This window comes from Carassius gibelio, chromosome B15, assembly GCF_023724105.1.
Source record: "Carassius gibelio isolate Cgi1373 ecotype wild population from Czech Republic chromosome B15, carGib1.2-hapl.c, whole genome shotgun sequence".
Lineage (NCBI taxonomy): Eukaryota > Metazoa > Chordata > Actinopteri > Cypriniformes > Cyprinidae > Carassius > Carassius gibelio.
The window spans coordinates 4,620,812-4,640,421 of record NC_068410.1 but is presented as its reverse complement, the minus strand read 5'-3'; the positions used below and the strand labels follow the sequence as shown (position 1 = coordinate 4,640,421).

General features: G+C 34.9%; 1 pseudogene; it reads right to left on the bottom strand.

Moving 5' to 3' along the window:
- Positions 1-1,575: 1,575 nt before the first annotated feature.
- On the bottom strand, positions 1,576-18,998 carry LOC127972995 (proton-coupled amino acid transporter 4-like; annotated as a pseudogene).
- Between the last annotated feature and the right edge of the window lie 612 nt (positions 18,999-19,610).

Below are 19,610 nucleotides of genomic sequence, written 5' to 3'. Positions count from 1 at the left end.
GCTTTTTCAGATCTATTTAATTAATCAGAAATAGGCGGACACGTGCAGACCTTAGGCGACTGGACAGATCCGTATTTCTATTTAAAGTAATCTTAATTAAACGTGACAATCGGCAGGCATGTTTCAGTTCTGACACCGATGACCGTTATGATATAGACAACGAGCAATTATTATGACATTTAATTTAATGCAGCTGCCGTTCATTCTTGCTGAATAGCCTATTGCAGGTTTCATTGTTAAATTGACCCTATTTGCATTCTTAACGCACGCTTCGATCTTACTGTGAAGGATTCATCAGTGCACGTTAGTTCAAAGACTAAAACATATCGTCTTCATAATCTTGCATCAAAATCTAATCACTTCCTCTGGCAATGAAACAAATTTCCTTTCGGTTGACATCACCAAAACCTCTTAATTTTTTTCTAGCAGGCTCTATTCTGGCCATAATTCACTATCCAATCAATTCCTGATGTTTAAAATCTAACGGCCTTGATTTATCCTCAGTGGTAACTTGGAAGCACAGCAGCTCAGATAATGTTTTTGTACAGAAGAACTTCTATAAAGGCTTTAACAATATAAGTGGATGAAAACAGGGTAGCATAAATGTGGAAGAGTTCAGAATAAAATAAGGTCGATATCTTTTGGTGCTAGAGAAAATTGACTCATCCCTCAATTTGTAAATGGCCAAAAATAGCTTTTATGGTAACAGACTAACAGTTTGCCCTGCACTTGAATTTTAAATGTTAAAATCACACTGTTGAGAAAGGATAGCCACAACACATTAAATTACACACTAAACTGTTATTTGGTTAGCACTAGTTTTTAAATATATATTTTATTTTAATTGTACATTTTTAGTTACTTTGTTGTAAATTTTTAGTAGTCTGTATAGTTTTTATTTTATTTTAATTTAAATTTCATTAAAAATTTTATTTCAAGTAAATCTAATCTTTTTAATTTTGTATCTATTTATTTTAAATCCAGTTAACTTTAAGTAACTTTTTTTTATGGTTTTAGTTTTATAACCCTACTTACTAACATTGCTTTCAAAATTAAAAACAATTCTTTCACTCAGGAACACATAAAGAAAAAATAATTTTAGTTTGGGATACATGGTACATTATAAAATTTGAAACCTTCACAACCCATAAGCAATTATACTGGGAAATTGAATGCTGATAAACATTTTTAAGTAACACCAGTTAACTTTAGAAGCCCAGAAAATAATAAAAATAAAGTTAAACACTAAATAATAGAAAGAAAAAAAAATAGTAACAGTTAGCTTTAGCACCCCCAAAACTACTAAAATAAAGTTAAACTCTAAAAACAAAACAAAAAAATGAGTCTAAGTGTCTTAAATGACAAGAAATTACAGATACGGTTGAAACAGCTTGTTTTGAACCCTGAATAGTTCTGAAAAATACAGATTTGCAGAGTGGATTTTTACTTAACAGCTTAATAGCCTGTAATACATTGAACGTTCAAAGTTTGTCATTAAATAAAAGACTCATTATTCCCCCTGAATACCGCAGCAGTCAAAAAAAGCACAAAGAAAAAAAATTAATATCACAAGCCTCAGGAGAAACGATTGGTTTATTAATAATACCGCTAGTCAGCGAGAATGTACATTCTTTACAGTGTGCAATATTTCTCTGGCGCTCTCCTGCAGTTTTAAATGCTGACGGCCTGTCATGCTATACGCTCCACCGACCTGATGGAGTCCAAGCCTTTCCATCTAGAACAGGGTGGAGTCATGGGAAGTCCATGAGGCCGGACGGAGGAAATATTTCCAATGCACACCATCACTCACTCACACATGCACACAATCCTCACTACAGCCGCGCACCTGTGCCTGTGGAATTAAAAACAAATTGAGCTATAAAATAACACCTCGAGCCTTATAAGACAAGCTCTCAATTTCAGCAAAAAAAAAAAAAAAAAAGTGTCTTTGCCATTACAGTATTTAAAATGACACTGTGGCCTTTAAATATGGAACTGTGCCTTGATTGGTCCTTCGTTTGTGGGCGTGGTCTTCAGGGCGGTGAGGTAGTGGGTGTGGTCCAGTTCCTGTCATCATGGAGACAGGTCTGTCCTTGGTCGACCTGATGAATGATCTCCTCCAGCGTCACGTAGCTCCCGGTCAGGAAGCCGATGAAGGCGATGGAGAGGTCTTTGAGGAGCAGGAGAGGAGGAGGTTGACTGGGAAACGCCACCAGCTCCACCAGCGGCGGGAAGATGAGCGCCAGCGCCGAGCTGCTAACCGCACCGACCAGTGAGATCACCAGATCTAACCGCGGTATCAAGACTGCTTTCATGCCTGAGATGAAGAAAAGAAGGAAGAGAGAAATTTTTGCAGGAAAACATGAAAAAATATTTTAGTTTTTTAGATCAAAAACTTAAATTAAATGTTGCCTTGGAAAAATTTTTTAATAAGTACTAAAATTACTCAAATATAATTGTAATAATACAATTACAATTAAGGGGTTTTGGGTTTGCTAGAATGTGTGTTGGCAGTGTAGTAGGCCAAATTTGTGGAGGACTTCGCGATATTGAAACCATTCAAACCATGAAGACGAGCCAATGGTTATTAGACAAACAACGTGAAAACTTTGCGCAAGACATATGGCGATGAAAAAATTTCAACAGTGAAAGTAAAAACTGATGGCGCTTTCGGCAACAACGCATAATAGTTGTGGCTAAAAAGGATACAGCTAAAACTGGAAGCTTACAATAAATTTAAATTTAAATGTTTTATTAACATCTACACCAGCTCCAACCCTAAACCTACCCCTTACAAAAATCCAAAAATAGAGTGTGACAAAAATATTACGCTATATTGATGTGCGCATACCTAGTAGTTTTCGCTGTATCCCTTCTGGCCTTAACCGCGCAATATTCTCTCAGAGAAGAGATGAGCTACGAATCTACTTCATATGCTGATAACGGTATATAACGGTTTTAATTTAATCCCTGAATATTTCTCTTGTGGCCTGAACAGGATAAAAATGAGAAGAAACATATTTCGTGTTACAGGTTGTTTTTGAAAGTCGGTGCTTAAAATAAAAGTACTCGACATACAAAGTCAATGAAAAGATGCAAATTCCTGGCAGGCTACGTGATTGCTGCGCACACGCAATATATAGTACATCTCCATGCAAGTTAAACAATTTAAACTCCAGCAGAAAATCTGCATGATGCATTGTTGTGCGAACCAATCAGCGAATAGCTTATTGACACATCCAGGTTGACATGTCCAGTTGTATCAGAAAATGAAGGAGCGCATTACGCAAATTTTATTCAAACCAGTGACTCCAAAAACATCCCGCTAGTAATCTAGAATGATAACGCTATACGAATAGTTGATTCGCTTTTGGTGCGTACACACCATTACAATGCAGTTGCCAACATTTTGGTCAATTTTGCTTGTTTGCACTATAAGGCATGTTGCATATCAAAGTTTTATATTCATGGTCAACACTAATTATAATAAAGAAAAAAAAAGATGCAGATAAAGACATGTATTTTCTGCGCAGTTTGTGCAAAAAGCAAGCCACTTCACAATTTAACAGGCTGTAGTTTTGATCTGCAGTGTGTGTGTTTAACTCTTGATTGGTTTTGTGGTTTGTGGACGGGTGTATGCAGAGGATCATGGCTGAAGGCCTAAATCAAAAATCAATATTCATCTTTCTGCTGATGTGGAAGACAAAACCCCTTCTATTTTCGCTGAATACACAGGCACAACAACATATATCCACATACACACACAGCTTTTAGTGGAATGATTGCAAACATTCCCTGCAGCCTTTTATAAAAAGCACACACACACACACACACATATGTTTAATTCATGAGACTCAAGTGTGAAGTGTCACACACCTGCTCTCAAAGCTACATCTTCTCCCAGTCTCTTTCTCTCTCCTTCTCTCTGTTGCAGAAGAAACCAATAACATGTAACACACACTGGGTTCTCGCTTTCACTCATGCATTCTGAACACTATCTCACAAACATGCATGAACGCTTCACTTTCTCCTCTCTGTGTGCTACTGCCACCCTCAGGATAAATGTTTGACAGTTTGGTACATGATATGAGAGATAAACCAACACCAACACATGGAACCATGTTCAAAATAGAAATCTAAAAATGAACAAACAAGAATGCAAATAACCAAATATGAATAATAATTAAGAAATGTGATGTTTTATGGGTACTGATGACGCAAGCATAACTATTGCTACTTCATACAGCGACAATATGAAATAGTTTTTGTTTAAGAGACAATCTAAGTCAGCATTATAGAGTTTAAAGATAAATATAAAATACTTAAATATGAATACAATTTATTTAATATTTTAATATTATTTTATATATTTATTATTTTATATTAATTTATTATGAATTAATTTTACACTTTAAACTATCCATACATTCTATCAGTATTAGAAATAATAATAATAATAATAATAATATCAAAATATATATTCAACCTTGTTAACTAAAACCGAAATAAAATATTTGTAAAAAAAATAATAAAAAGTATTTTTATTTATATTTCAGTAATTTTTTTGTTAAATTATTCTTATTTTATTTTTTTAGTTTGTTATAGTATTAAAATAAAACAAGATAATAATAATAATAATAATATTAAAAATAGTAAATAAATCAATAAAAAAATGCACAAAAGAATTGCTAAGGAAAATGCAAAAATAAAACCAAATTCAAAATATTAATACAAAGACTATAATAACAACAATGAAAACCACATAATTCATAGCTTGCTCATTGAACTGATTGAATCGGCAATCTTTGGGTTACCGCTGAGCCTTAACCACTGAACTTCCTAAACAAACACCTCAAAGCCAGAGCTTCTTGAAGAATGTCTCAGAACAAAGGGCCTTAGCATGCAGGAGCATGATAAGCCCTATCACGGAGCTCTGCAACAGGCCTCAGCGGAGAGCTCCATGATGGGCCTGTCTCCGTAGGCAGGCAGGTAATAATTCACAGAGCCTCAGGAAGACGGAGATAAATGAGAAGACACTGAATGAGTCCCTCAACTCTGCCCCAGCTCTCACACACACCATAAAAGACATACACGGCCACAAACACTCTATATAAAACACAGCACACACACACACACACGTATACCCATACACGCAACACGCCCACCAATCTATCACAGCACTCAGAGGGGTGACGGCCTTGGGCCAGGGAAAGAGGGAGGAAGCACATCAGGCAGAAAGAACACAGAGAGAGATAAAAGACAGCATGAACAGGTGACAGAATGAGAACTTCATCTTTTTATCTACCAACACGGGCCACAGACCTGCAACCTTCAGAGCTCATTACCACCGATCAACAGCACTTCCACGGGCCTCTTCTAGAACTTCCTCAGAAGAGCTGCATACAACATATAATGCTCCAGCAGACCTACATGATGCATGTAATATTTAAAGATAAATGTTAAATAATTAAATTAGTAGTTTTTGTATTTATTTATTTTACTTTATTTTACAATTTCAAACTCTGTATTCAAATATTATATATAATTATTAGAATCATCTCTCTAAAAAATATATTTAAAGAAACACACACCTTTTGACCTATGAAATTTTTTGAAGATAAAAAAAAATAATAATAATTCCATATTTCAATTATATATATATACACATGAAGCATGAAGGAATTCAAAATTGCATTTATTCTCATGACTTTTCCCAGCCTTTTAAAAATATATTTGACTTTTGTTTCAATTTCTAATTTAAACAATTTCTGTGTTTTCAGAATTGGGGAACCCTGATATTTTCCTTCATTATAAATAATAATACATTTCCCTGGTTTTATTGTACACAACTCACCAGCAGATTTTATTGTGCATGTTTTTCATAATCTTTCATCAGAATGTAATGACATTCTCTGCCTCTGTAATGACTTTTCTACTGTGTGGGCAGAGACAATGATATTAACCAATAATATCTTGGCCAATAAACCAATCACTCCATGGTATTAAATCGAGTTCCACTCAACACTATTTCCCACCAACTATCGTTTTACTCAGAAATGAATCATTCTGCGGTTTAGCGATGAATGAACATGAATATGTTTCTAACCCTACCAAGCTCTTTTCTTTTAATAATGGTGTCCATGTTTCATTCATGTCGCCATGCTGCAACTTGAAACTTTGAAGAGAGAGACGGAGAAGCCAGTGACCGTGAGCTCAGGACAAAAGAGAGAAAGAAAATCATGAAAGAAATCTTATAAGTGGAGAAAGTGATATGTTCAAGGAGACCAGAGAGATGGAGAGAACAAAAGACCAACAAATGAATAGAGAGCAGGGCCACTGGGGAGGAAAAGAAGCAAGAACGATTGTATCTACATAGAATGATAGATCGCTACAACATCAATTGCTGGAATGGTAGATTGCTAGAAAGATAGTTTGCTAAAAAAAAAAAAATAGCGACAATGATAAATAGCAAAAACAATACATGGAACAATAGGTGGTTAGAACAAGAAGAAGAATGATAGTTACTATTAATAACAGCTAAAACAATAGCTTTAATAATAGACTAATAGCTGATATGATGTCTCAAACTAAAGCTAGAACAATGGATTGAATGATAAATTAGCTACAATGACTGAAACGATAGACTGTTAGACTGATAGTGAGCTCAAAGAATAATTTGAACCGTAGGAAAGTTAGATTGCTAGAGCGATGGAATGAAAGATAGCCAGAGTGATAAAATAAACGATGGTTGGACAGAATGGATGGATGAAGGAATAAAAGATGGACATAATGGATGAGTGGATGGATGAAGGAATGTAAAATGGATGAATAGATGGATAAAGGAATAAAAGATGGATAGAATGGATGAGTGGATGGATGGATGAAGGAATGAACAAAGGATGGATGAAGGAATAAAAGATGGATAGAATGGATGAGTGGATGGATGGGTGAAGGAATGAACAAAGGATGGATGAAGGAATAAAGGATGGACAGAATGGACGAGTAGATGGATTGATGGATGGATTAATGAACGAAGGTATAAACAATGGATGGATGGATGGATAGAATGAATGAGTGGATGGATGGAAAAAAGGAATGAACATTGGATGGACATGGATGGACAAAATGAAAAATGGATGATTGATTGAATAAACAATGGCTGGATAGATGGATGGATGGATGGATGAATGAATGAACTGGCAGAATAAATGATGGATGGATGAAGGAGTGAATGACTGATGAATAGATGGACAGAATTAACAATGGATGGATGGATCAATAAATGAACAATGGATAGATGGATGGAACAAATGATGAATGATAGACTGACAGAATGAACAACGGATGAAGAGATGTGAACAGATGGAGAGAATGGAATGGAGAATAGATGGACTGAACGGTGGATGGATAATGAATGAACAATGGATGGATGGACAGACTGATAGAATGAATGGTAGATGGATGTATAGATAACAATGAATGATGAACAGATGGATGAAATGAAAATGAAGGAATGCCAGATGAATGGATGAAGGAATGATAATTGAATGGAATAATAAACAGATCAACAGACAGAACAATGAATAGCTAGAATGATTACTTGGATGGATGGATAAATAATGAAAATGAAAACTGAAATATAAAAATTGAAAATATTAATAAATACTATAATTGTATAGAAGTAACATTAAAATAGCGCTGATAGGTAGATCCTGTTTTAACAGTTTGCGTCTCAGTCTCGCTCCATTTTTAAAACAAAAACACACTCACTTTTTCATTCACTCTCCGGCGTGTGCACACCATTCCTGCAACATTCTCTCTTCCTCATTCTCTTTCTTCATATCAAACGCCCTTTCACTCGTACCTGCATGACTGACGGTGTTAAACAAATATTTATTTTCATAATTTAGGTCTCTGGGTGGTTCACGCTTCAGTGGCCGACTCAATTTTTCCAAAGATAAAAAACATATATCAAACTAATCCAAGAGCCTTCAGGTTTACAATGGTTCACAGCATCCATCCGTCATTTTGGGAGGAGAACAAACCTCCACTATCTCTCCTCTCATCACCAATGAATACTGGAGGCAGGATTAGGATGAGGAGAAGATAGGAATAGGGAGAAAATGAGGGAAGAAAGGAACAGAACGTCTGGATGGATGGGTGGGTGGAAGAAGTGCAAAGAAAACAGCAAGAAAACAAAGAGTACGATGAAGAAGGAGCATACCAAGATGAACCACCTACATACTAAACTAATGGTGCAAATCAATTATTAAATGGAATTTATTGAATAAAATACCAGCATGCTTGCAATACAACTTTCCACTTCTTTTGATTCACCAGTTTTTGTTTTCACTGATATTAAGACAGTGCATTCTGGGATTGCTTTCAGTTTAAAAGACATGACTATGATGCTTTAAAATGCTGTTTATCGAGGCGGTTCAGAGTGTTTTGGATGAGAGCATGTGCATGTGTGTGTGTGTGTGTGTGTGTGTGTGCGTTCACTCACAGGTGAGGCAGACGAGCATCGCTCGCAGGCTGAGATCAGCCGCCCGTCTCCATCTCTTCCTGACAAACTCGCACACGGGCGGAACCAGAATCTCCGCCGGCACGAAAAACTGCACCGCAAAACTCACAAACACACCAAACGAGTACAAGACCTTCACCAACTGATTAGACCTGCAACACACACACACATACACACACACACGAATGCTGCAGAGAAGCGGGGAACAGATCCAGTCAGAAAGCCCAGAATGTGCAATTAAGGGTTGAAAAACGTCAATGATGCAATGCAGGATTTCAACACGACTTCAAAGGAAACTCAACGCACAGAGTTTGTTGAAAAATCATTAACTCGCACTATGCTGATTTCAACACTAGAGATGGGAAAAATAAGAGCTAGATTACAACTCCATAAAAAAAATATTTTGTAACTTAATGATAGCAAGTAATAAAATAATGACACTGATGTTCAAAAGTTAGGAGTGCATAAAATGTTTTATTGTTTATCAAGAAGTCTCTTATGCTCACTAAGGTTGAATATATTTGATAAAAAATGAATGAAAACTAATATCATAAATCATTATTAATTTTAAATAACTTTCTATTTGAATATATTATTAAAATGTAGTTTTATTTCTGAGATCAAAGCTGTACTCCAGTCTTCAGTGTCACATGATCTTCAGAAATCATTCTAATTTGATAATAATCAGAAATGTTTCTTGAGCAGCAAATCATCAATGTTTAAAACAGTTTTTCTGTCTCATATTTTTGTGGAAACTGATTCTTTTGATGAATACAAAGTTTTTAAGAACTAAATTTATTTTACTTTTTTTTTTTTACATTACAAAAGTCTTTATTGTCTGAGCTCAAACTCAGACTTCAAACTTTCATTAATTCCAATGAAATAATATATGTAAAATGGCATAAAGATTTAAAGAAATACACAATAAATGTTTATTAATGCAAGATGAAAAATAATATTAAATACAACGAGCTTACAGCATGATCAGTAAAGTCTGATTCATGAACAAATGACTCTTATGAGCGGATTCTTTTCAATGAATTGATTCAAAAAAGCATTTTGTTCCATTGTTTTTATTCCTGTTTAAACACGTTTTGGACTACTTGACCCGTCCTACAGTTTTCCAAATTCATTTTTAAATATAAAATACTGCAGTCTCACAGTACAATGTCATTAAAAATCTACTTGCATAATAATAATAATAATAAAAAAACAGTTTCAGATGCATGTCACACTGCCGTCACTGCAGGATCTGTCAACAAACCAGATGTTGAATCAGATATCAGCTCTGGTGGCAGATTGTCCTCGGCTGACGGATGCGAATGAGATAAAAGTCTCCATGAAAGTGAGTTGGAAATGGCAGACTTTAGTTAAAGCTGAACTTGAAAGCAACTGGTTTTGATTTCTCCCTAATTTGATCTGTGAGCTGCAATCAATCACTCGAGATGTTTCTGACAGTGAATGCAGAGGAAGCTTCAAGGAGCCAGGAGTTTAATATTAGTTCTCCACTATAGCAGAGTGCTGCGATAACTAAACTCAACTGATTTAACACTCAGATGTGATGGATGGGACTTTTTACATTTTTAGTTTTCAGCTTTTGGAGAGAGTCGTGTTGGAACATGATGCAGGCCGGAATAGAACCCAATTTCCCCACATGAGCACTAAAGTTCAATGTGCATCAACTGATTTACATTACTTTATTATACTTTCATTCAGCAAGGATGCATTAAAGTAAATCGACCATAAATGCTTTTATAATTCAAATGTGGACTAAATGCATTTTTTTTTGAACTTTCAGAGAAATTCCCATCACCTCTCTAATGACCGACAGACTTTTTAAGTGCACATGTGGCATATTTACCAGGAATCATGTGGAAGGTTAAGCGTGATGCGTCCTTTGATGTTGTCTCTGAAGCGGAGGTATCCCAGCGTCGCCAGGGTCACGTAAAGGACGATGATGACGCCCATGCCGATGTTGAGGGCTTGAGGGAATCACTTCGGTTCCCTCATTTGATTCTCCAATGGAAGAACCTACACAAAGCAAGCGAGAGAGAATAAAACAGAAGACTTAATAGAATCCGGTGAAGCCTTGCTTAAGGCGTCACATGCACATGTCCAAAAAGTAGTGTGCAAGATGATACAGGCTTTCAAGAAGACTTCCTTTGATCAAATTCAGAAACAAATCATGTGTCCTGTAGCTCAAACAGCTGAGACTGAGGCTCGCAACAGCAAGGTCATACGTTCAGTTCCCAGGGAATGCATGAATCAGGGAAACTGCAGGTATCAGAACTTTAGTTTAATGCACTTTAATAACCTTTTCAAGAGCTTTTGGGGAAAAAAAAATTCTAATGATGAAAGAAAAAATCCATTATTGTCTATCCCTGCCTTTTTTTGCAGCAGAGGAAAAAATATAGAAAGATTGATTATGGGGAAAGTTTATTATTTATATATTAGAAATGCATATATTAGAAATATTATTGTTGTTATTTAAATATATAAAAAAAAAATAGAATGGATTAAATCATCTGCCATTTATATTAATGTCATTGTAAATAATAATAATAATAATAATAATAAGTAAATAAAATGAAAATCCAATACTGCATTGCAACTAGCTCGGTTTAAAAAATAAATAAAGATTAAAAAAAGCAAGAAGCACATTGTTCAAGAGTTTGGGTTTGGAAAATCGATTATGCTCACCAAGACTTCAAATTAGTCTATTATAATTATACCTAATTGTTTCAATACCAAAGGAAAAACTGCGAAAAAAAAAAAAAAGACATACATATGCAACGTCTAATCGAAATCACATAAACAAAAGCTGAATCATCATCTCACCACTCCAATTCCCTCAAAGGCAAATATAGCTGTTCCAAAGAAGAAGGGAAACTTCCTCCACGTCTGGGATCACTCACATCCTACACACAGCCAGAGACGGTAAAGGCATGATATAGTTTCACATCAGGATTATAATTGCAGTCTTTCTTTGAAGCATAGAGGATGAAAGACACACACACGCATGCACGCACGCACGTAACAGGAACAATGCATGTAAAGATCCAGTGTCAGCCGCCCACAGCCCTGTCAATCAGATGCATACAGAAAATTGCCTCCAATATGAATTGGTGGCTTCTTGCAATTTGTGAGCGTCTGCATGCATAGGCTTGTATCAGTCGTGTTTCTAGGCTGAACGATGAGGATTCTTTTACACACACACAGTGTTTTCAGCATCACAGAGCAACGGTTCACAGTAAATGCTGCTCAATACAAACTCATCTCTGCATCGGTTTGAGCTGCTTATAACACTCATTTGTGAATGCAACATGCGTCCATCATCTTTCCAATTTTGTGGAACGCTTACAATCCAGCTTCTCATCACAACTGAAGCTCACTGCAGCTTTAAGGGATCCATGAGGGTTATGCCAAAATAAAAGCATTTGAAAATGAAGAAATTGAGACTGCAATAATTAACTGTCATATTAGTATTGTATTTTGCAGTTGGACTCTAAAGTAAAAGTTGATTATTTTTGAAAATACTTGTTTTTTATTTTTTTTTATTTTAGAGCGAAATTACATTAGTAATATTTTTATTTTAATAGTTTTGTTTAATAATAATTAGTAGTAGGAGTAGTAGTACTTTTATATTATTTCTGTTAAATGGTTGATTATTTGACAATAATTAAAAATAAAATATAAATATTTGTATTGCTTGTTTAGTCAGTAGTAGTAATAAAGTTACTAAAAATTAAATTATTATTATTACATCATTATTATTTTATTGAACATTTCTTAAATAATTGATTTATTGATTTTAAAATACTTGTAATGGTTTTGTTTAGTAATAATTATTATTATTATTATTTTATTTGGTTATTAGCCTGATTTATAATTTTACAGTTAAATATTAATTTTATTAATTGATTTATTATTTTTTAAATAATTGTAATAATAATAATTATTATTATTTAGTACAGAATTTTATAAAATACTTGATTTTACAGTAAAATAATACAATAAAAATATTAAAATGTATTCATAATAGTAGTAATAGGAGTAGTATTAATTATTATTATTATTATTATTACTGTCATTTTTATTTTATAGTCATATTGCTATATAATAACAGCAGACCTGGAGTTTTATAAAATATTTATTTTAATATTTTAAAATCGTAATCACAATTTTAATCTGAAAAAACAAATAAAATTTGCTCGTATCGCACAGCTCTCACACACGCACACTTACGTTGAGTATATATGTGAAGATGAGGACGAGACTGACGGCCATACAGAGGTTGGCGATGGCGGAGAGGGCGGCCATGTTCCGCAGGTCTCTGATGAAGGTCAGAACGATGATGAAGGGAAGGAGGAAGGCCATTTAGAGCCACAGGTCCAGCCCCGCAGCAACAGAAGGAGCTGAGGGGGAGACGGCGCCCCCCTCTGAGCTGTTGGAGAATAACAGCACAGACTCCACAGAGCTGTTCAGATGAGCTCCCTCCATCACCTAACACATACACACACAGACGTCTTCATTCTTGAAATGTGTCTTTCTATTAATTTTCATCGGCTCCAGCTCCGTCACATAATCAACATCAGGTCATCTAAGAAGAAAATGAACTTACGGAGCTCTACTCTTACACATACCTGTTTAATGTTCTCAGCCAGGAACACAAAATAAACACTACAGAAGCCCAGCTGGGTCAAAACCAGGAAGGATTTCACCAAGTGCCTGGAAAAGATAGTGAAAATTTGAGTGAAAATTAAACCTGTTAAACACAGTTTTCTTTAATGAAATAAAGATGAAATAAGATACAATTATAAATTCAATAATTAATACTGAAATTCCATCATACGTTACTCAAACCTATGCTGTTTGAAACCCATTTAAAAAAAAAAAAAAAAGAATGAAAAGAGAACATTTGAAGATCAAGGTCTTTTTCATGAATTAGGATTTTTTTTTTAAGATGGCAAAACACCAAAAAGTGCCAATAAAGTGAGGTGATTTCAGGTTTTTTTAAACAAAAAAATCTTATGGGTTTGTAAGCACATGAGGAGGAGTCATTGACGACAGAATAAATAGCTTTATTTGCTATAATAATAATAATAAATCTTAATTTTTTTTTTTTTATATGTTTGAATTTTATTATTTTTTGTATATTTTTTATAACTTTTTTATATGAAGTATTAATAAAGTACAATCATGTACTTATAGAATAGAATTAAATTTTTGGTATTCAGTATATTATCATTCAAAACAGTAAATGATGAGAGAATTTTCTGCTATATAAAATGTTATTTATTTATTTTCATTTTAAAATTCAATTTAACATTATTTAAATATAACAATAATAATAATAGTTATTATGATTATCATTATTATTAAAATTGTTTTAAGTACTAGTAGTAGAATCTTCATCAGGGGTTTATGTTTCAGTATGCATGATATTATCTTTGGACAGAGATAAAAACGAGGCAGCATCTTTTTAAGATTCTGTGTGTGGGACATCAGATCTCTGCGGGCAGCGTCCTGTGTCTCCACTCTCTGATCAATATATTCATTCCAGCACAGACATTTGCCCTCTTGCCTTCCCTCTCTCTCTCTCTGAGGGGGGGCTATGTCATGCCAATGAACTGCACGATGGGATAGCTCACCTCCCAAAATGAGCACCTCTCCTCAGGCACTGGGAGGAACTCATCTCCATGGCAACTGCAACCATGTCGCTGTAACCGAGGGGGGAACGCTTCAACCTGTGAGGACGGAGAAACAGACACAGAAACACTGGCACATATTCTTCAAGAACAAAGCAGCGCAAAAAAAAAAAAAACTAACAAAAAAAAAAAACAGCTTTTTGTATAAATTCTAGAAGAAGAAAGAGTCAAAACACTTTAAAAAAAATAAAAGAAGAAGGACAAGAAAGTTCATCACTTATGACATCATATTGTGTGTGTTTGGAGACAAAACTGACCCCTAATGCTAAATCTGACAAGAACTCTCTTTGGTGATGTATCAGATTAAATATGTGACCCTGGACCACAAAACCTGTCTTAAGTGTACATTTTTCAAATAAGTTTTCCATGGATGTGTGGTGTTTTTAGGATCAGACAATATTTAGCCTATTTGAAAATCTGGAATCTGAGGGAGCAAAAAAATCTAAATATTGAGAAAATCACCTTTAAAGTTGTCCAAATGAATTCTTAGCCATGCATATTACTAATCAAAAATTACGTTCTGATATATTTACAGAAGGAAATTTACTAAATATCTTCATGGAACATGATCTTCACTTAATATCCTAATTATTTTTGGCATTAAAGAAAAATCAATAATTTTGACCCATATAATGTTTTTTTGACCATTGCCAAAAATATACCCCAGTGACTTAAGACTGGTGTTGGTGGTCCAGGGTCACACATTAGCTTTTCATCCACTCGTGTCTCAGACTTATTACTACTGTACATCTAGTAATAAAAACACAACAGGATAACAGACAAAACTAACCCCCCCCCCCCCCCCCCCCCCAAATACTATTTTCACACAAAGGAGGTGTGAATGTTTAAGGCTTTCGTTATTTATAATAACCCTGATGCAATAATCCCCAAACAGCCAAATATCATCTGATTTATTGGCCTAGTCGATATATTGATCTCTCTAGTCCATAATATATCCTCACTGCCATAACTTGGCAGGTGTGTGACAGCGCACTGATGAGCTTCACTCAAACACTGAAGTCAGAGCCCAGGGACAGGCGTTTGATCACGCACAGACAGAGATCCAGACCGCGGGAACGTCTACACGCTAGAAACCGCTGCGCTCACAATACACAAGATGCACGCTTCAAATCTTTGAGCTGACTGCAACAAAACATTTGACTATCATTTTACCAACAATCTAAGACACTGATGTTCATTTGAACAGATATTGTGTGATGCTTAATGTAAAGGCTTGGATGAACACCTGCTTTATGTCACTTTAGCATTTGGGGGTTATTTTTGTCTATTATCCTGCTAAAGTGGAGAACGACAGGAAGCAGAGAGAAGAATGGGACTGAAGCAAGACTGGATCACAAGTGGACAAAAAGATAATATTTAAATCAATAAAATAGAATTAGAACCATAAAAAAACAATAATAAAATGAAAAAATAAATAAAACATTTATAAAACAATAAAAACTTGCATGCCAAGCATGACACATTTAACTAACATAACTGTGATGATTGAAATATTAAATAATAAGGGGTCTTCAATTATCATAAATATACACTGAATCTGACTGTTAGCCATGGTTTGTTTTGGACGCTCTCAACGCAAAAGCCTACTGGCGCTCGTGATTCTTTAGCTCCGCCCACACGTCACGCCTCCAGCCTGTTGTGTTTTTCCAGGAAAAATCGGTACAGACTATCTTTCTCTTATGAATATAATAAAACTAAAGACTTTTTGGAGTTATGAAGGATGCAGTACTACTCTATAGGTACTCAAGATTAACAGGATATTGAGTGAAAACGAGCATTTAACCCCCCCCCCCCCCCCTTTAAGTTAACTGAGACTTGTTAGAGCACTTGTGTATCATTGCTCTTTTGTGTGTTTTGATTGCTTCTATTGTCCTGATTTTAAGTCACTTTGGATAAAAGTGTCTGCTAAATGACTGAATGTAAAGGTTTTAAGTGTCTTCTAGAGCAATAAAGCCTTATCGTTCTCTCTCAGCGTGAACTTTGCTTACTGTATGAGGTCTTTAAGACTGCAATAACGTTTGTGGACTGACACGTTTACAAACCAACAGCAGTTTAGACTGTAAACCCGTCTGACCTGTTTAAAACTCACATCTGAACCTGTCCAGCCATTAAGAGTCAGTATCCGGCGATCAGGACACGATGGGGAAAACAAACCAATCTAATTACAGGAGCAATAAAGCTGTAACTGTATTTTGTGGGAACAACAAATACATTTATTACTCCCCTCAAGCATTTTCAGGTTTTTAGAGTCTGGGAGACAGATTCATGATCTGCTTTTACTAACAGTCTGAAAACCTGGACATAAATCTAGAAGTGTGTTCCTATTTAGAGTCAGTTTTGGATTTTGAGAAAAAGAAAAGGTAGGGTCTGTTTGATCTAGACTGGGTTTATCACTCATACGTTTTCACAGAGGAAGATGAGATGTTAAATACCACTATCCCAGCATTCTTCACTGCTAGAGGAAGCGCAAGCAACCCTGTGCCGATGTTCCCCTTTAAGAGATGCAGCAGGGTTTGAGTAAACCTGAGGAACAGGGAAAACAGACGTTTTGTCCACATTAACGTTGTTATTTCAAGCAGAGAGATGTCAGAAATGGAGGAGGTCACAACATGATGCTGGTTATGTATACACACTTTTTTTTTTGTTACGGATGAAATTGTTGTTTGCAAACAAACGCCTATAAACTACAAAAGAAACCCTCACGTGATGCCTTGTGTCAGGTGCTCCGAGTCTTCATCTACGTCTACATCTTCCTCCTCCGCACCTCCTGCTTCCTCCATCAGAGAGGTCATCACCTCCATGTCTGCGCCGGGTCATATCTGAAATAAAATCACAGGCTTAAAGGTATTAGATCTAATGCAATAATAAATGCATGGCCTAATCAACGGATCTAGTTCATGAATAAAAAAATAAAAACAGGTCTGCTTAAAAAACAGCAACCTGATGCTTTATTCAGTTCGTTAAGAAACACCTGAGCAGCTCAAAACCATCTGTCTGCTCTGCCTCATGTGGACGTGTGTTTTCAGACCAAGTAAAGTAAAGTATCTAGTGATAAAACAGGTCAACCACAAAAAGCTGCCCTAAAAAAAAAAACAAAGTGTAAAAAAAAAAAAAAATATTTTATAGAATATAAATAGATTTAGGTGTTCATTTTACATTTAATTTCAATTTCTATATATGCATAAAATATCATGCATTCAAAAAAATGCATAGTAAATACATAAATATGCAAAATAATAATATTAATAACAATACATCTTATTAAAACAAAACTAGGATACTACACACTGAAATATTAATTTGATTTTTAAATAAAATAATTGTGTTAAATTTGGTTTTGTTGTTTATTAAAATAGTTTCAAATACACTTTAATCTACTGTATAGAATACAATTACATGGCAGTCCTGTGGTGCTGTTTTGTTAGGGTAGAGATATATGCATGAACTAATGAAGTGTGATCTGTGGTGCAAAACATACATCATTACCTTGTTGTTCAGGTGCTGGCATCATGTGCTGCTCATCTGGAAGAGGTTTATTCAAACCCACTGAAGCTGATTGTGTTGCGGGTCTGTTGAGTGCTCTGATGAGTTGACACACGGGGAATCAGCAGTAGATAACATACACAATGACACACACTCGTTCCAATCAAAACACATGACAGCCCAAAACTACATAACATTTGACTGTGGTTGCACACTAATGTGACATTTAAAACTAACTTTTCTTTGTAATTACATTAAACAATGAAATGTCAAAGCAGCTTCTAATTGTTATGCAGTAAAAAGCATATAAATAATATGCATATTCTGTTGCAAATACTATGCATGCAACTACGTTTGGACACACCTAGTAAAGTTACCAAATGTACTATTAAACCCAAATTTATGGGAATAATATATTATTTTACATTATATTATACATTATAAATGACACATCTTTAATAATCATCATCATAATAGTAAAATCTATGTAATAGTTACACAAACAATACACAAAATAATATAAAATAAAGGTGTTTATTAAAATGGTTACAATATATATTTAAAGATGTGCTTTTTTATTTTATATATAAACACATATACATGTGTTTGTGCATAATAGTACATATAATGCATAAAATACTACTATAATTGTTATGCAAAAATACTAAATATATAATAGACATTTTTTAACTAGAATGAAAAATGCATTAAAAGTTTATATACTTAAATTGTTTTAATACAATGTGTTTACTAAAAATGGGCGTACAATATACAATAGAAATATATTTAAAATGTTAAATAAATAATGCGATTACCAAAAACCCATCTTTAAGATATATAAATTGCATCATTATATATAACAAATACACAAAAAATGGTTAACAATAACTTTACAGTTTAAAAATAAATCAATATAAAGAGGTTAACGTTGATTATGTAGTGCATTATAAGCTGTATAGAGTGATGGGTTCAGTAGTGGAAGTCTTTACCGAAGGAGCGCAGAAATCACAGCCGATCTTCTGTTGCTCTCTCCGGCTTCGAGTGCGACCATCACCGGCCCTGAGCTGGATCCGACATCCGCACCGAACAACCCGCGCGATCAGATGACTCAAGCCTAAACTGAAGGCATGCCATTGGAATGGAGCCCCCTTGTCAATGAAATTGAGTCCCGCTGGAGATTTGTAGTGGATCACAGAGGATGAGATTCACCCAGTGCACATCATCACAGGCTCTCACACAAAAACCATGCGCTCCACGTCACCGGCGTCAGGACGGAGCAGCTCCTTAAAGGGGCCGCGACACTAATACAGCAGCTGTGCATTGGCCTTTATAGTAATGACTCTGCAACCAGTTGCATTAACTGTTTAGACTTGTTTTAAAAAGTTAGACTTTTTTTTTTCTTCAAGACTGATCACAACTTTTTAATTCAGTTATGAAAAGGTAGTATTGGTCTTATTTGTATTGAAAAAAAAGTAAGATCATTTGGCAACTGCTATTGGTCAAACTAGTTCTTAAGACAAAGTCTTAACATGGTGGCTAAGTTTACACAACTGCCCCCAGGAGTAAAGTTTGACTGGTTACCTTTAGCAGTTACTACACCAGAATTATTTTCCTGACATTTTCCCCCAACATAAAGATTTCAGATACAGAATATTTCACTATTTGCCATACATTTTGCTTTTTGCAAGTAGCCGATTATTTTATTTTTATTTGTTACCCATCTCCTTAAAAAGTTCTCCCCTGAGAACTGTGTTAGCATTCAAAAAACAAAATGGTAAATATCAAAACAATAATCATGTACGCCAGTGATATTTAAATTGTTGTGTGATTTTGTATTATGCATTTAAGCAGTAATATATAACTTATTATTTAAA